We start from the raw sequence: 18,212 nt of genomic DNA on the forward strand, positions 1-18,212 counted from the left end.
GGGAAAGTTTATCTTTTTTTCTATGACATTAAACTGTCTTCCACAACCTCACCTTTGTAGAAGAGTTTGGCTGTTCCTCACCCCCTTTTAGGCATACTACACAGCTGTGTCTGCTGCAGTTAATGACTGTGTTTCAACCTACAAATGAAAATGATGATCATTATCACCAATATGGTATAATTGGGTAATCATACACCTGAATATAATCCCACAAAATCCCTGACTTTCTGCAAATGTATCTAGAAAAATTGATGCTGCTGTGTAGGCAAAGAACGATCACAGCAAATATTAATTTGATTTATATTTTTCCTTTTTTCTTTCACTTCACATTTTGTTAATTGATAAAATTAAACTATTTACCCCTTAGTAAAACTATTTACGTCCTCACTAAGTGGGCTTTAATCCTAGAGGACGTAAAAACATACATCCTCTTTGGATTAATGCCCTCTTAGCTGAGGACGTGACAGCTCCATGCTGTCAGTGCCCACAGGTAGCCGACAGCATGGAGCTGTCATCCTGAGCTGTGAGCAGTTCCCCCGGCAATGCGATCAGCGCTATCTAATGGATAGCGCCGATTGCAATAAAGTAAAAAAAAAAAGTTGAAAAAAGTTGGATAAAAAAAGTTAGATATCGGATCCATCAGGGCAGCTGAAATTACTTACCCGCCTTGTCGGAGGTGTCACGTGGTGTATTGGTCCTCCGGGACCCCACGCCACTGTTCTACGCATGCGCACCAGATGTATGGCATCACACGCATGCACAGAAGGCCGGGAGCCCTAGAAAATTTAAAATCTCCTGGCTCACAGCTCCTGAAGGTAGCCGGGGACCAGGAGATGTCACCGGGGATCGCGAAAAAGTTAAAAAAAAAGTTTTAAAAAGTGCCAGTTTCACCTCAACCTCATGGATCCGATCCATGAGGGGAGGTGAAAATACTCACCTCGGGTCCTCCGCGAATTCCTGGTCTCCCAGGATCTGAAGTCGCCTTCTGCGCATGCGCACCCGATGTCAATCATCGGGCGCGTGCACAGAGGGGCTCGAGCCCCGAGAAATTTAAATCCCTCTGCTCCTGGCTACCATGTGTAGCCAGGAGCAGAGGGATGTCACTGGGGACATGACCACTATTATCCATGGATAACAGTGATCATTTAAAGTTTAAAAAAAGGTGTAAAAAAGTAAAAACAAAAGGTTTTAAAAAGTAAGAAAAAAGTTTAAAAAGCTGACGTTTCATCTTCCATCACGGATCATATCCTTGAGGAAGGATGAAATGACGTACCTAAGGCCCCCAGATATATCCGTGGACCTTAGCCCAGCTTCTGCGCACACGCACGTCGCCAAAATGGCAGGCGCATGCGCAAAAGCTGTGGATTGCCAGGGTAATTTAAAAATCTCCCTGCTCCTGGCTACAAAACTTAGCCGAGAGCCTGGAGATTTCTCGGGGGGCCACGGTGAGCGGTTCCTGGTCCTGTATTCGCTGTTATCCAATGGATAATGATGATAACGTAAGAGTAAAGAAAAGGTGAAGCTTCATCTCCCCTCACCGATGCGATCTGAGAAAGGAGATGAAACTTTTTACTATAAGCCTTCGTATTTGAACCCCAACGTGACTCTCTTCCGTGAACTTTCCCGGATTCTGCACATGCGACCGTCGACAAAACACTGGACACATGCGCAGGAGTCAGGGAGCTCAGGAAATTTAAAATCTCCTTGCTCCCGGCGATCAACAGTCGCCGAGAGCTTGGAGCAGTGACTTCGTTCTGTGGTCCCCAATCACGTGATAAAAAGGTAGTGATCTTCCTTAGGCCGGTCTCACATGACCAAATAGAAATTACGGATTCGGCATGCCTCTGATCAGCGGTAATACGCGGATCAATCGCATTGGATTACAGAATTCCGGTCACATAAGTGGGGCAGAATTGCGTAATCCACTCGCAGAAAACAGAACACTCGCAGAAGGTTCTATTTTACTGCAGATATCCGTGACATAGAGCCCATTGAGCTTCATGGTCGCGGATATACTCGCAGCCCATACGCAACTACATTGTGTACTGGCTGCGGGTACCTACGTCATTGCTAAGCGACGGTGCGGGAAATACAAACAAAAAAAAAAAGGTGTACTGCGCATGACCGCCCGTGTAAGTACGCAGTTATGCACAGTAAATTACATGGTCATACACAGCGTCACGGCCAGGCTCACAGCTGGGATCTGCTGCGGGCCTCCATAATTGGATTCCACATAAGACCGTGTGAGCCCGGCGTTATTCAGACCGCACCTGTAATACATAATTTACTAGAAGCTCCGGGAACGCTCGCCTTCCTGCAGTTCCAGGAGCAGCTTTTTGAGCACCGTCTGTTTGAGACCGCCTCACATCATTAACCTTACAAAGCCTCTTAGAGTGCCACTTTTTACACCCTATTCCTGCCGATCAAGTAATACTCCACAAAAAGCATGAGAGGAGGGGGGATGCCCGGTTTTATTGCCCCATGTGCCCATCCCTACCAGCCTCTGTAATTACCCGTCTTCGGAAATACCACACAGTTTACATTATTACTTTTATCTAAGATTTAGGGAACACCAAAAATGGTGGAGGGGAAGGGGGGGGGGGGGAATTTTTTTTTCCGTGGGCAATTTTTTTTCCGTGGGCAATGAGGCCTGGAATTTATTCAGTTGTGCCCTGCAATCCAACGGGTGTTCACTGCATTATAGGCTTTGCCATGTGTCCTGTAAGTAGATTAGGGCCACAATGGGTATGTTTCTGAACATGGGACAAATGGAGGTATCCATTTTAAGCTAAACATCTTCATTCCTATGTATGCTGTACAAAAAAATTTTTTTAAATTGACAAAATTTCCAAAAAAATGAAAATCGTAATTTTTTCCTTCTGCTTTGCTTAGATTCATTCAAATACTGTGGGGTCAAATGCAGTACACCCCTAAATAAATTTGTCAAGGGGTCTAGTTTTCAAAATGCGGTCATTTGTGGGGGTTCTTTATCATTTTGGCCGCTCAATGGCTCTACAAGTGGGCAATGGGGCCTGGAATTTATTCTGTTATACCCTGAAATCCATAGGTGCTCCTTCCATTATAGGCCTAGCCATGTGTCCTGTAAGCAGATTGGGGGCACAATTGGGATATGTTTCTGAACACGAGACAAACGGGTATCTATTGTGGGGTGAAAGTCTTCATTTATACGTGTGCTGTAAAAAAAAAACAGTTTTTAATTTGATACAACTGCCAAAAAAAAAATAAAATTGTCATTTTTTTCTACTGCTTTGCTTAGATTTATTCAAAAATTGTAGGGTAAAAATAAGCAGTACACCCCTAGATGAATTCGTTAGGGGGTCTAGTTTTCAAAATAGGGGCAATTGTTGGGGTTCTGTCGTTTTGGACGCTCAAAGTCCTACGAGTGGGCAATGGGGCCTAAATCCCCTTCATGCTAAATTTCTGTTCTGAAAGCCACCAGCTACTGTTTAAATTTGGTGCCCTGTTGTGCATTTTGGGGTGCAAGTCTTCCTTCATATGTGTGCTGTACAAAAAAAGCTGTTTTTAAAATGACAGAATTACCAAAAAAATGAAAATCACAATTTTTTACTTTTGCTTTGCTTTAATTCATTCAAAAACTGTGGAGTCAAAATATGCAGTACACCCCTAGATAAATTCGTTAAGGGGTCTAGTTTTTAAAATGCGGTCATTTGTGGGGGTTTCTGTGGTTTTGGCTGCTTAAGAGTGCTATGGGGCCTAAAACGCCTTCAAGCAAAATTTCTGTTCTGAAAGACTCTGACTACTCCTTTTATTTTGTGCCCCGTTGTACATCCAGACATAAGATTAGGGTCACAATGGGTATGTGTCTGAACTCGGGACAAACAGGGGTATCCAATTTAGGGTGTAAATCCTTGTTTTCATGCGTCTTTAAAATTACATATTTGCAAAAATATGAAATTTTATTTTTTCACCTCTAAATTGAATTAATTCCTGTAAAAAAAGCAGTGCTGTCAAAATACTCATGACACTCAGATGAGAGCTGCCCCTGATTGGTCCCGCTGAGCCAATAAGAGGCAGCAGTCACTCACCCATTCATGAATTCATGAATGGGTGTGTGAGTGAGAGCTGCCTCTGATAGGTCAGGCTGTGACCAATTAGAGGCAGCTCATTCAGCAGGCGGAGATTTTAAAGCCCCGGCTGCAGAATAGTACAGAGAAGCAGTTCAGGAGAACTGCCAGCGGCCGCCGCGGAACTCCGGCTGCAGTGGAAAGGTAAGTATACATTTTTTTTTTTTATTTTAAAACATTTCTGGATGAATTGCAGGGAAGGGCTTATATATTTAAGCCCTTCCCAACAATTCATCCAGCGCTCGCCCGCAGCCCATTGCTTTCTATGGAGCCGGCTGTATTGCCGGCTCCATTGAATGCAATGCGCTGGACAGCTCCGGGCCGTTTCTAATGAAACGCGGCTAGGAGCAGATTTTTCGGGCGATTTTTCGGCCCCTCTCACGCGATTTGCGGATGCGCATCCGTCATGCGATCCGCGAATCGCGGCAAAGAACGCCCGTGTGACTAAGGCCTAAGACTGGTGCTTGAAATGCAGGTCTTGATATAGTTTCCCCAGTAATTCCAGCAGTAGAATATTGAGTGCAGCTCTGGAGTATAATACAGGTAGGAACTCAGGGAAAGATAAATTAGGTTATTTTCAAAACAGCTCAACAGGTGGACATATAATTTTGATTTATCCTTTTCTGTTTTAGCTGTAAAATGATTTTTCTATGTTATGTGATCTGCTTTGCAGGTGTAGACCTTTTCTAGCTCAGAGTCTGTGATGTTCTCTGTATTTCCACTGTAAAAATGGTCATATTTGAATAAATGCTAAAACGTTTTGTCATTGAACCTGTGATAAAGCCTCGCTGTGTAATCAAACTCCTCACACACAGGAGAGATGGCTGACTCTACCAAGGGTGACACTGATGTCCGGTATCTGGGTCTCCTGGTCCTGGCACTGATTGGTCTCATAGCTGGACTGGTGATACATTCATTTATTATAGGAGTCAATGTTACTGACTGGTGGAAAGGAAGATCATTGACTCCAGTTGACCACATTGTAACTTGTCTTGGGATTTCAAGGATGTGTGCCCAAAGTGCTAATATTCTAGGTCTCTTTATCTATCCACTTTTCCAGGGAAGCCTGCATTCACTTATAACTCTCCTTAACGAAATAAGTTATGATTTCTTGATTTATGCCAATATCTGGTTAACATCTCTGCTCTCCATTGTCTATTGTCTAAAGATCTCTAACTTCCACACCAGACTGTTCCTGTATCTGAGGGGGATGATAGCACACCGGACTGTTTATCTCATTGGAGCCTCAGTACTTCTCTCTGCTGTAAATAGTTTGATATCCTTGTTGTTGGCTATTCCAAAGGTCTCAAATAGTGAAACATACCATACAAACATTGCTAATCTAATGACAAATTGTACTTATATTAAAACTGCATACCATCATGCTATTGGAATCTCCTTCCCACTGCTTTCTTATTACATCTCCTCAGTCCTCCTCTTCACCTCATTGTATCATCACACAACAAAGATGAAAAGGAGTAGCAATTCATCCATCAATCTGGAGACATATTACTCAGTGATGAAATTTGTGTCCATCACTTTCATCTCTAACACTGTATACTTCATTTGCTATATTTGTTGTATGTTTTATTACTATGCTTACTGTGTGATCCCTGATTGGCTTTATATTGTCTTGGACTTTCTCCCAGTTCTACATTCCTCCTACCTGATTTACAAAACAGCCAAACTCAGGAGTCAGATGTCCAAGGTTCTTCAGAGTGTAACTGATTTCTTATTCCAAAGGAAAAATACAGAAACAATAGAGAACATAGAAGTAGCAGCTTTGTGAGGTTAATATACAGGATGGTGCATCAATATGTGAAGGATGGGGGTCCCGGACCATCACTGAAAAGCAGAATGCTTGTGGCTGTGACCAAAACTACAGCTCAGTACATTTAAGTGAATGGAGTAAGTGGTGCTGAGCTGTCGGCTGCTGTGCTTCAATAAACAATGGCAGCTGCGGACGCTTCATTCTGCTCTTTTTTGATGACTGGTACACTTAGTCCTGCACCACGATGAACCAAATAATGAAAGTTGCGGCAGCACTCCGTTGGATTCAACCACAATAATGGGAGGGAACAGGAAATAATGCGCAAAATCTCGTGCAGGAGGAACCGACTCCCTTGGATCCTCAAAGGTCATCAATTCATAAAGAAGTAGCGAGCAGCGCCAGAGATGGATACATTTTCTTTAAAAGCGCATCAATAGATGCCTCTTTATTATATTCAATACATCCAGTAAAATGCACAGTGTGTTTTACTGGATGTATTGAATATAATAAAGAGGCATCTATTGATGCGCTTTTAAAGAAAATGTATCCATCTCTGGCGCTGCTCGCTACTTCTTTATGAGCTGCACCATGATGAAGACCTAGGGAGCCTTCACTGTCATCCAAAATACCATCATCCAAAAAGATGTAGATTAGTGGTCATGTACTGTATGCTCCAATGGCATCAATGCAGAGGGCCATACGTATCTGTGCCTACCTCCCCCATAACAGGAGCTCAGGCGGGGTCCAGGTCCCACCTCCTTTTGTTCATCCTTATTCATGCAGATCATACATTGATTGGCATATTTTAAAGTTTTTCTCAATGTATGCAGTGTAGAAAAATTTCCTATTATAACATTGAACCCTTCAACAAGTTGCTGTTGATAGATCTATTGGCTTTGTTACTGGTCTATAATAATACTATAAGTGTTTAATAGAGTTTGGGTTTGATGTGAATAGACTGTTAGTTGTAATGCAAGCTCAGGTCCCCTTTGAGAACTAATAAAAATGCTTGAAAAGAAGAAAAAGAAAATCAATTTTTTTTTTCAATTATTACAAAAAATATATAAAGTAGCAGGCAGAAAAAGCAAAAAGTACAATACAACGCGTTTCGGCAACATTTACTAGTCACCCTTTTCATGCTTGAAAATGGCGACTAGTAAATGTTGCCAAAACGCGTTGCATTGTAATAAAGTGAATGCAATATGGACCATTGAGTCCCGGTTTCATCCCTTGGAGTCCGTGAGCATGGGGATTTTTGCTTTTGCTGCCTGCTACATTGCACTACAGCCCAGGTGAGGGCTGCATCCCACAGACGACTCTCCGGTGATCCGGTTCAGGAACACAGGGTGGTTTAACAAGCATTCGTGGATATTAGGTGCCAGCGGGCTCTCAGGATCGAGAGTTCCCCTGGGCACCAGGTGAGTTAACCCTATATTCACCATTTAAATGATATGAGGCGCTAATACAAATGTTCTAAAAAGAAATATAAAATAACTAGAGATGAGCGAACCTACTCGGCCACGCCCCTTTTTCGCCCGAGCACCGCGATTTTCGAGTACTTCCGTACTCGGGCGAAAAGATTCGGGGGGCGCCGTGGGTGAGTGGGGGGTTGCAGCGGGGAGTGGGGGGGGGGAGGGAGAGAGAGAGAGAGGGCTCCCCCCTGTTCCCTGCTGCTACCCCCCGCTCCGCCGCGCCTCCCCCGCCCCCGTCACCCCCCGAATCTTTTCACCCAAGTACTGAAGTACTCGAAAATCGCGGTGCTCCATCGAGTAATTACTCGAAATGAGTAGGTTTGCTCATCTCCAAAAATAACATAATATTATGAAAAATTAAAAGTTAAAAATAAAACCTTTTCCCAGTCATTGCATCAAGAAACTGAAAAAAAAATCTAAAAATTTTGTATTGCTACATCTGAAAAGGTCAAATTTATCAAAATATTACACAATTAATCCATATGGTTACCATTGTCAGAATTGCACTTTTTTTGGTCAGTCCAGATCCAAGAAAAAAATGTAATAAAAATCTAAAGATTGTATGTTCCCCAAAATGTAATAATTTAAACTATAGGTCGCCCCACAAAAAATGAGCCCTCACACAGCCAGAGCAACAGAAAAATAACATTATGGCGGTCAAAAGACATTCCTTTTTTTGTAAGATATTTTATTTCTTATTTTTGTAAGCATTACTATATCAAAAAGCTATATATCATTAATATCATTAGAATCGTACTTAAGCACAGAAAAAAATGTCATTTTTACAGCATTATGAATGCCATAAAGAACCCTCCCCCAGATGGTGCAATTGCGTTTTTTTCACTATTTTGCCCCACTTAGGAATTTTTCAAGGTCTTCTAATACATCATATGGTAAGTTAAATGCTACCATTGAAAAACGCTTTTCTTCCCCCAAAATAAGCTCTTGTGTAGATAAATCACTGCAATATTTAAAAGAAACACATGCTTTTTTGAAAGTATGAATACCAGAATTGCAGAATGTTACCTGGACTCAGGAGCATTAACCCTTTCCAACCCCAGTTCCCTGCCATCGACATCCTCCCTGGCTCTTATTTATTTTGGGTGGGAAAGTGCGTTGTAAATTCCTTGGAATTACTCAACAGAACATAAAAATGAATTGTCATGATGATTTTATTAGCAATTTTTTAAAAATAAACCTGAGTTTCACATCAGGAAGACCATTTGTAATAATCCTGTAAGTATATGTATATTGGATAGATAGATAGATAGATAGATAGATAGATAGATAGATAGATAGATAGATAGATAGATAGATAGATAGATAGATAGATAGATAGATAGATATAAAGGTGAAAGCCCTCGCTGACTGACTCACCGACTGACTTGCCACTAATTCTCTAACTTTCTGGTGTCGTACAAACATTAAATTTAGCACAAACATTCTTTAGGTCCTAAATAGGAAACGTAATGGGGTCACAACTTGATTATTCAATTCTATTTGAAAAGTATTAGCACCCCTAGGTAATGTACCTAATCTAATTCTCTAACTTCCTGGTGTCATACAAGCATGACATTTGGCACAAGCATTATTTAGGTCCAAAATGAGGAGAGTGGGAGGGGTGGCACATTCTGCTGAGGGACATCGGTACATGCAGCCTGAGTAGAATCTAACGCTCCTCTATATGTATACAGATTTTATTCCTCAGTTGCTCTAAAGTAACTTTGACTTCATTACATTTTCAGTGCGAACAACACGTAAACATCTGTATCAAATTAACTCGGGCGAAGTTGGGTATATCAACTAGTTTATAATATAAGACACTATTCATTTCTTATTTCTATAATGATAGATATCTTTAGATAATTTAGAAATTAATAGTCATATTATGTCAATTAGAAATGAATAGAGTATTTAGAAGAGAGCTCTGATATCAGAGCTATGTTCTGCATAGCTCAATTCACACATACTGTACAGCCTGCAACATCGGAGTTCTGTTCTACCTAGTGTATACATATGCAGAAAAGCCTCCAACATCGGAGCTCTTTTCTGCATAGTGTAATATATAGAGATGAGCGAGCACCAAAATGCTCGGGTGCTCGTTGCTCAAGTCGAGCTTTCCGTGATGCTCGAGAGTTTGTTTCGAGTAACGAAGCCCGTTGAAGTCAATGGGCGACTCGAGCATTTTTGTATATCACCGATGCTCGCTAAGGTTTTCATTTGTGCAAATCTTCAAAACCTAAGAAAGTGATGAAAACGACATAAATACGGATAGGGCTGGCGAGGGGCAACATGCAGGGCTGCATCTCAGGTTCACAGGTTTCACTATTAAGCACCAATAGCGGCAAGAGTGCCCCCCCAACAATTTTTACTTCGGACAAACCCTTATTAGCAAGGCACACCTTAGCTAAGCACCACACTACCTCTAACCAACCACAATCACTGTATGTGGGACACACTGCTGCCTCTTCTCCTGGGTTACATGCTGCCCAACCCCCTGCACGACCCTGCGTCCGCAGCACACACAAAATTGCCCCTGCGCAGCCTTCAGCTGCCCTCATGCCACACGCTGGTCTCATAGCCACACCACCCTAATGTCTATTTATAAGTGCGTCTGCCATGTGGAGGAACCGGAGGCATACACTGCATAGGGTTGGTAGGGCCAGGTAGCGACCCTCTTCAAAAGGGGGTGGGCGATAGCCCACAATGCTGTTGAGAATTGATAATAGATTGACGTCCCATCTTCATTCTAATCCTTTGCCACCTCCGTCAGGAGCTGCAAACGTGGGCATAAAGGGGACAACGCTGCCAGCCCAGCACTTCTACACATCTCCACAATGCAGCAATACTCGGTGTGGGAAGTATGTGAGCGGGCCCTGTGTCAGCCTCTGTCCCAGCAAACACCTTGCACGGCCCAAGGTGCTGCGAGTGACATAGCAATGGGGACTCCATGTGTCCACACTAGAGATGAGCGAACACCAAAATGCTTGAGTGCTCGTTACTCGAGTCGAACTTTCAGTGATGCTCGAGAGTTCGTTTCAAGTAACGAACCCCATTGAAGTCAATGGGCGACTCGAGCATTTTTGTATATGACTGGTGCTCCGCTAAGGTTTTCATTTGTGAAAATCTTAGCTAATCACCAAAGTCATGTAAAAAACACAGAAATGGATAGGGCAGGCGAGGAGCAACATGCAGGGCTGCATTTCGGGCTCCGAGGTTTCACTATTAAGCCACAATTGTGGCAAGAGTGAGACCCCCCCCCCCCTCCAGTGTCTGCATAAAGATCGTTCTCCTCTGCCACAGCTGTAACACCTGTGGCAGAAAATAACGATGTTAGCCCATTGAATTCAATGGAGCCGTCAATACAGCCGGCTCCATTGAAAGCAATGGGCTGCCGGCGATCGCGGGATGAATTGTCGGGAAGGGCTTAAATATATAAGCCCTTCCCTGCAATTCATCCAGAAATGTGTAAAAATAAAAAAAATATATACTCACCTTGTCCCGGCAGAGCGATGTTAACCCATTGAATTCAATGGAGCCGGCAATACAGCCGGCTCCATTGAAAGCAATGGGCTGCCGGCGATCGCGGGATGAATTTTCAGGAAGGGCTTAAATATATAAGCCCTTCCCTGCAATTCATCCAGAAATGTGTAAAAATAAAAAAATATATATATACTCACCTTGTCCCGGCAGATGGAGTTCAGCCGCGGCCGGCTGCAGTTCTCCTGAACTGCTCTCTGTAGTATTCAGCAGCTGGGGATTTAAAATCCCCGCCTGCTGAATGAGCTGCCTCTGATTGGTCACAGCCTGACCAATCAGAGGCAGCTCTCACTCACACCCATTCATGAATGGGTGTGAGTGAGAGCTGCGACTTATTGGTCCCTGCGCTGAGCCAATCAGAAGCAGCACTCACTCACCCATTCATGAATTCATGAATGGGTGTGAGTGAGAGCTGCCTCTGATTGGTCAGGCTGTGACCAATCAGAGGCAGCTCATTCAGCAGGCGGGGATTTTAAATCCCCGGCTGCTGAATACTACAGAGAGCAGTTCAGAGAACTGCCGCCCGCGGCGGCTGAACTCCGTCTGCTGGGATCGGGTGAGTATATATATATTTTTTATTTTTACACATTTCTGGATGAATTGCAGGGAAGGGCTTATATATTTAAGCCCTTCCCGAAAATTCATCCCGCGATCGCCGGCAGCCCATTGCTTTCAATGGAGTCGGCTGTATTGCCGGCTCCATTGAATTCAATGGGCAAACATCGTTCTTCTCTGCAACAGCTGTTACAGCTGTGGCAGAGAAGAATGATTTGTCTAGTATATGCTCTCAATGGGGTCGGCGCTGCTGCCGCCGGCCCCATTGAGCGCATATAGAGAAGAGAACAGGAATCGCAGATTGCAGATAGGTGCGATCTGCGATTTCTGTTCTATGATTTATCGGACGAGCACATAAAAAGCGCTCATGTGTCCGATACCATTGCAAAGCAATGGTTCTATAAAATCACTGGACGCATGCGCATGCGCAAATCGCGTGAAATAACGCCCGTCTGACTAAGGCCTCAGTCTGCAGTCTATTATACAGAGTATAGGGAAAGTGCTGCTGAGATAGGGAAAGTGGTAGTGTAAGATTCTGTCTTCAAGAACCCCAACGGTCCTTCTTAGGGCTACATCTGACCGTATATACACTATACAGCCTGTATTCTTTTTCCAAAAAACAAAAGCTCCTTCGTTGGGCTGCATCTCACCGTCTGCTTTTTACTGAGTGGCTGCTGGGAGTTGTAGTGCTTCAGTATTTCACAGCTAGGCCTGTTTGCAGCCTTCCGTCTAATTTTTTTCTGTCTGGAGTTTGCGTTACAATACCGCTGTCAGCGTGAAAGTGTACGCAAATAATTCCATATTTATTTATACCGTTCTCTGTTTGCAGTGAATCAGACCGCAGTCTCACCGCTAAACAGGACTGTAATATTAACGGGGCCACTGTAAAATATTTCAGCTAAGCTGCTGTGCAGAGCGTCCCACAATACCATTTCCGTTGGTGGGGTTGAGATTGCCGCAGTTACCAGCACTATCCACTGGTTTTATAGTCTTCATTTTTTCACCTCTAAATTGAATTAATTCCTGTAAAAAAAGCAGTGGTGTCAAAATACTCATGACACCCCTCAGTGAATACATTAAGGGGTGTAGTTTTTAAAATGGGGTCACTTGTGGGGGTATCTATCATTCTGACACCCATTAGCCTTTGTAAACTTGGCTTGCTGTAAGAAAACAAAGTGTTCCTCAAAATGCTGAAAAGTCATGTTAAATTTGAACGTCATCTACATGGTTTAAAAAAAAACACGAACATTTTTCAAATGTGCATTCAGAATAAAGTAAACTGATGGAAATATATATCCTATCAAAAATTTGTACAGTATGTTTGCACATATTTGAGATATTACAGTTGAAAATGTGAAAAAATGTAAATTTTTTCAAAATCCTCCAATATTGGTACTTTTAATAAATATACACAAATTCTATCGGTCTATTTTTAACCAAAATGAAGTACAATATCTGGTGAAAAAACAATGTCAGAATCACTTGGATATGCAAAACCTTGAGGCCGCCTGCAGATGGCCGGGTAGGATCGGGCATCGAGAATTCTCGCCACGGGACTCGACCCGAGCGCCTGCAGAGAGCAGCGCGTAGTCACCCGCGCTCTGCAGCTCCGGATCTTTCATGTGCCGGCTGCCGGTCAGTCGGCGCACGTGCAGACCGGAGCTGGCGGCCGGTGAGTGACGTTTCTGTGTGGGGTTAGCAGAGCCGCTGCGGTTTGTTTGCCGGGCGAGATTTCGCGCGGCCAAACCGCGGCTGTCTGCATAGGATTGCGTTTATTTACGCAATCCTATGCAGGCTTCTAGTGGCGGAATTTCCGCCCGTCTGCAGGCGGCCTTAGGGAGTTATTGTATGTTGAGTGACACGTCAGATTTCCAAAATTTGGCTCCGTCACTGAGGCGCAAACAGGCTTCGTCACTAAGCGGTTAACACTTCTATTTTTGAACACATTCTTACTTTTCAGCACTTTTTCCACACCTGTCTCAGACTTTTGCTTCATATATTAGGCTCATTGTACCTAGGATGGAAATAATACTAAGACTGGTGCTTGAAATGCAGGTCTTGATATAGTTTCCCCAGTAATTCCAGCAGCAGAATATTGAGTGCAGCTCTGGAGTATAATACAGGTAGGAACTCAGGGAAATATAAATTAGGTTATTTTCAAAACAGCTCAACAGGTGGACATATAATTTTGATTTATCCTTTTGTGTTGTTTTAGCTGTAAAATGACCTCTCGATGTGATGCTTTGCATGTGTAGACCTGTTCCAGCTCAGAGTCTTTGTGATGTCGTCTGTATTTCCACTGTAAATATGGTCATATTTGAATAAATGCTAAAACGTTTTGTCATTGAACCTTTGATAAAGCCGCTGTGTAATCAAACTCCTCACACACAGGAGAGATGGCTGACTCTACCAAGGGTGACACTGATGTCCGGTATCTGGGTCTCCTGTCCTCGGCACTGATTGCTCTCATAGCTGGAATGGTGATACATTTATTTATTATAGGAGTCAATGTCACTGACTGGTGGAAAGGAAGATCAGTGACTCCAGTTGACCATGTTGTAACTTCTCTTGGGATTTCAAGAATATGTGCCCAGTGTGCTAATATTCTATATCTCTTTATCTATCCACTTTTCCAGGGAAGCCTGCAGTCACTTATAATTCTCCTTAACGAAATAAGTTATGATTTCTTGATTTATGCCAATATCTGGTTAACATCTCTGCTCTCCATTGTCCTCTGTCTGAAGATCTCCAACTTCCACACCAGACTGTTCCTGTATCTGAGGGGGATGATAGCACACCGGACTGTTTATCTCATTGGAGCCTCAGTACTTCTCTCTGCTGTAAATAGTTTGATATCCTTGTTGTTGGCTATTCCAAAGGTCTCAAATAGTGAAACATACAATACAACCATTGCTAATCTAATGACAAATTGTACTTATATTAAATCTGCATACCATGTTACCATTGGAGTTTCCTTCCCACTGCTTTCTTATTACATCTCCTCAGTCCTCCTCTTCACCTCATTGTATCATCACACAACAAAGATGAAAAGGAGTAGCAATTCATCCATCAATCTGGAGACATATTACTCAGTGATGAAATTTGTATCCATCACTTTCATCTATAACACTGTATACTTCATTTGCTATATTTGTTGTATGTTTTATTACTATGTTTACTGTGAGAGCCCTGCGTGGCTTTATATAGTCTTGGACTTTCTCCCAGTTCTACATTCCTCCTACCTGATTTACAAAACAGCCAAACTCAGGACTCCGATGTCCAAGGTTCTTCAGAGTGTAACTGATTTCATATTCCAAAGGAAAAATACAGAAACCAGAGAGAACATCGAAGTAGTAGCTTTGTGAGGTTAATATACAGGATGGGGCATCAATATGTGAAGGGTGGGGGTCCCGGACCATCACTGAAAAGCAGAATGTTTGTGGCTGTGACCAAGACTACAGCTCAGTACATTTAAGTGAATGGAGTAAGTGGTGCTGAGCTGTCGGCTGATGTGCTTCAATAAACAATGGCAGCTGCGGACGCTTCATTCTGCTCTTTTTTGATGACTGGTACACTTAGTTCTGCACCACGATGGAGACCTAGGGAGCCTTCACTGTCATCCAAAATACCATCATCCAAAAAGATGTAGATTAGCAGTCATGTACTGTATGCATATATGTGGCTCTGTCTTATGAAATGTAATGGATTTGACATGTTGTTTATATCTATGACTCCCATGGCATCAATGCAGAGGGCCATATGTATCTGTGCCTACCTGCCCCATAAGAGGAGCTCAGGCGGCGTCTGGGTCCCACCTCTTTTAGTTCATCCTTATTCTTGCGGATCATACATTGAATATAAATATTGGCATATTGTAAAGTTTTTCTCAATATATGCAGTGTAGAAAAATCTCCTATTATAACATTGAACCCTTAAATAAGTTGCTGTTGATAGATCTATTGGCTTTGTTACTGCTCTATAATAATACTTCAACAAGTTGCTGTTGATATATCTATTGGCTTTGTTACTGGTCTATAATAATACTATAAGTGTTTAATAGAGTTTGGGTTTGATGTGAATAGGCTGTTAGTTGTGATTGTTCTCAGTAAGAGAAACGACGTAATCTTGTAGATATGATACCTTTTAATGGCTAACAAAAATACATGATGAAATGATAGCGAGCTTTCGTACCAACGCAGGGTACTTCTTCCGGCTAATGGATTGGATCTGAAGAGGCATGCATATTTATACACACTTATAACATACATACTTATGGCAAGGCACAGATATGGATGTGATTGGTTCGCACTTAAAAGGAATTCTGCAACAGCAAACAACCTTTTTTTGTCTAGGCACTGATAGCGGAGTGAAAGTTTTATGGTCCCTAAATTACTGTTGGAGGGGGGGAGGTCATCAGGCTTGACTTTCTACAAGAGATACACAAACATTTTTAGCTAAGCACTGATAAGGGAGTGAAAGTTTATGGTCCCTGAATTACTGTTGATGGGGGTCTTATCTGAGCAATAAATGTCTCACACTTCCCATTCACGCATAAATCCTGGGGAATAATTTAACCCAGTATTCAGCGTGTCAAAGGTTGTTATCAATTTATATTCCCAAATTCTTCTGTGGTTTTGTGACTTGAAACCACCCTTCAATATCAAAACTCTCATATCTCCTATGTCATGTCCATGGTTAGAGAAGTGTTCGGCCACAGGTAATTCTCTTCTTCTGTGTTCAATCGTGTGGCGATGAGATCTCATCCTGGCTTTCAGTTTCTGTCCTGTTTCTCCAACATAAAGACCCCCAACAGGACATTTACTGCACATGATCAGGTACACAACATTGGACGAGGAACATGTAAATGTCCCTGGGATCTTATAGTCCTGCTGTGTGTTGGGGATCCGTATCCTGTCCGTAGTCAGTATATGTGAGCAGGTCTTACAGCTCCTTACATTACAGGGATAAGTTCCTTTTTGTAAAGAATAAATCAGAGACGCGCCAGGTGATAAAAAGGCAATAAAATATTAATGAGCCAATATTAACTCACCTGGTGCCTGACGGGGAAATCAGCCTGATAAACCCCGTCGGCACCGATGTCCGGAATAGCCTTGTACAGGTTCTTTTTTTCCCCACATCCGCAGCACGACGGAGAGCAGCAAAAGTATATACAGCATACAAGCACCTATCCGGCGCTTGATAGACGGCAATATTAAAGGAAAAAAGGCTGCTTTTGCGCTCGTCGGGATAAAAGATAAGAATAATGTAAATATATTAATTTTATTTACATAAACACGAGCAACGCGTTTCGACGAATATAATCGTCTTTTTCAAGCTCAGAAAAAACTTTACATACAAATATTACACAGCACGTTTATATATAGTACTACTTACACGCTCCATATGCTTTCAGACTGGCAATCAAGGTTGTTCCCTAGGGAAAGGAAGGAGGTGTCGGAAACACCCCTCCACTCCCACAATTACGTCACTAATAGTTTAATTCAAACTAACATCACATGGAACGCTATGAGCGTTCCATGTATTCACTAATAGAACTTTATTTAAAGCCGACCGGGAACACGATACGATCAGATTCACATTTAAATATATCGAGCCACACTTACTTATAGTGTACTAATATTACTATAAACGAAATAGTATTTAAAAAAACTTTCTCATTGTGCATCAATATTCTTATTACTTATAGAATAAAATTTATAATATGTATAAATATATATAAAAATACATTAATATAACATCCATAACCATAATAAATTAATGCTTTATGAAGAGAACCTACGGAAACAAGTTATAATAATACAGTATTAATACATTAATAATAATTAATAATTAATAATTTAATGAAAGAAAAAATAAATGTGCTAAAAAAATTTTCTCTAAATTTTTTCTAATAATTCATTCAGTCCAAAGGGGGTTAATGTATTGAGACGATGGATCCAAAACATTTCTTTTTTTCTCAATATAGTAATAGATTTTATTTCGATCCTTTCCAAAGCTGTAACTCTCATTAAGGACGAATCCCCTTTATGGACATCATAAAAATGCTTGGATAGGCTATGCACCCTTTAAATTATTTTTTATATTCTGTCTATGATTACTGATCCGTTTTTTTAAACTATTAATGGTCCTACCTACATATTTAAGTTCACAAGGACACTCTACTAAATAAATAATTTGTGTGGAACTACAGGTCAGATGTTGAGAAATCGGTATTTTTATTTTATTGTGATCTATATGGGTTTTTTTGTGTGAGATGACAGAACAACACTTGCATTTATTATGCATACATTTATAATTTCCCGGTTTTTTAAAATCTATTGCCACTAGTTTTTTCTTTTTCTTCTCAGGATCAGAAGGTGCTATTATATTTTGGATAGATGTATTTTTTCTAAATATTAACAAGGGGTTTTCTTCAAATTCATTCGTTAAAAAAGGATCATTCAGAACTATTGGCCAATGTTTTTTAAAAATACTCCTTATTGCCGCATGATCACTATTATATCTAGTAATAAAAGCTGGATTTTTAAAATTAGTCCTATTTTGTGTTTTATTAATCCTTTCTACTCTATCTGTTTTTTTATTATCTAATTTATTATATGCATCCTCTATTTTTTGTACTGGGTAGTTTTTTTCCTTAAAACGGTTTTTTAAAACTAAGGCTTGCTCCTCGTAGTCAGAATCCAATGTACAATTTCGTCCTGGCCGGAATCGCACTTTGGACAAATACATAGACACCTTTAGGCATGC

The sequence above is a fragment of the Eleutherodactylus coqui genome, chromosome 1, assembly GCF_035609145.1.
Source record: "Eleutherodactylus coqui strain aEleCoq1 chromosome 1, aEleCoq1.hap1, whole genome shotgun sequence".
Lineage (NCBI taxonomy): Eukaryota > Metazoa > Chordata > Amphibia > Anura > Eleutherodactylidae > Eleutherodactylus > Eleutherodactylus coqui.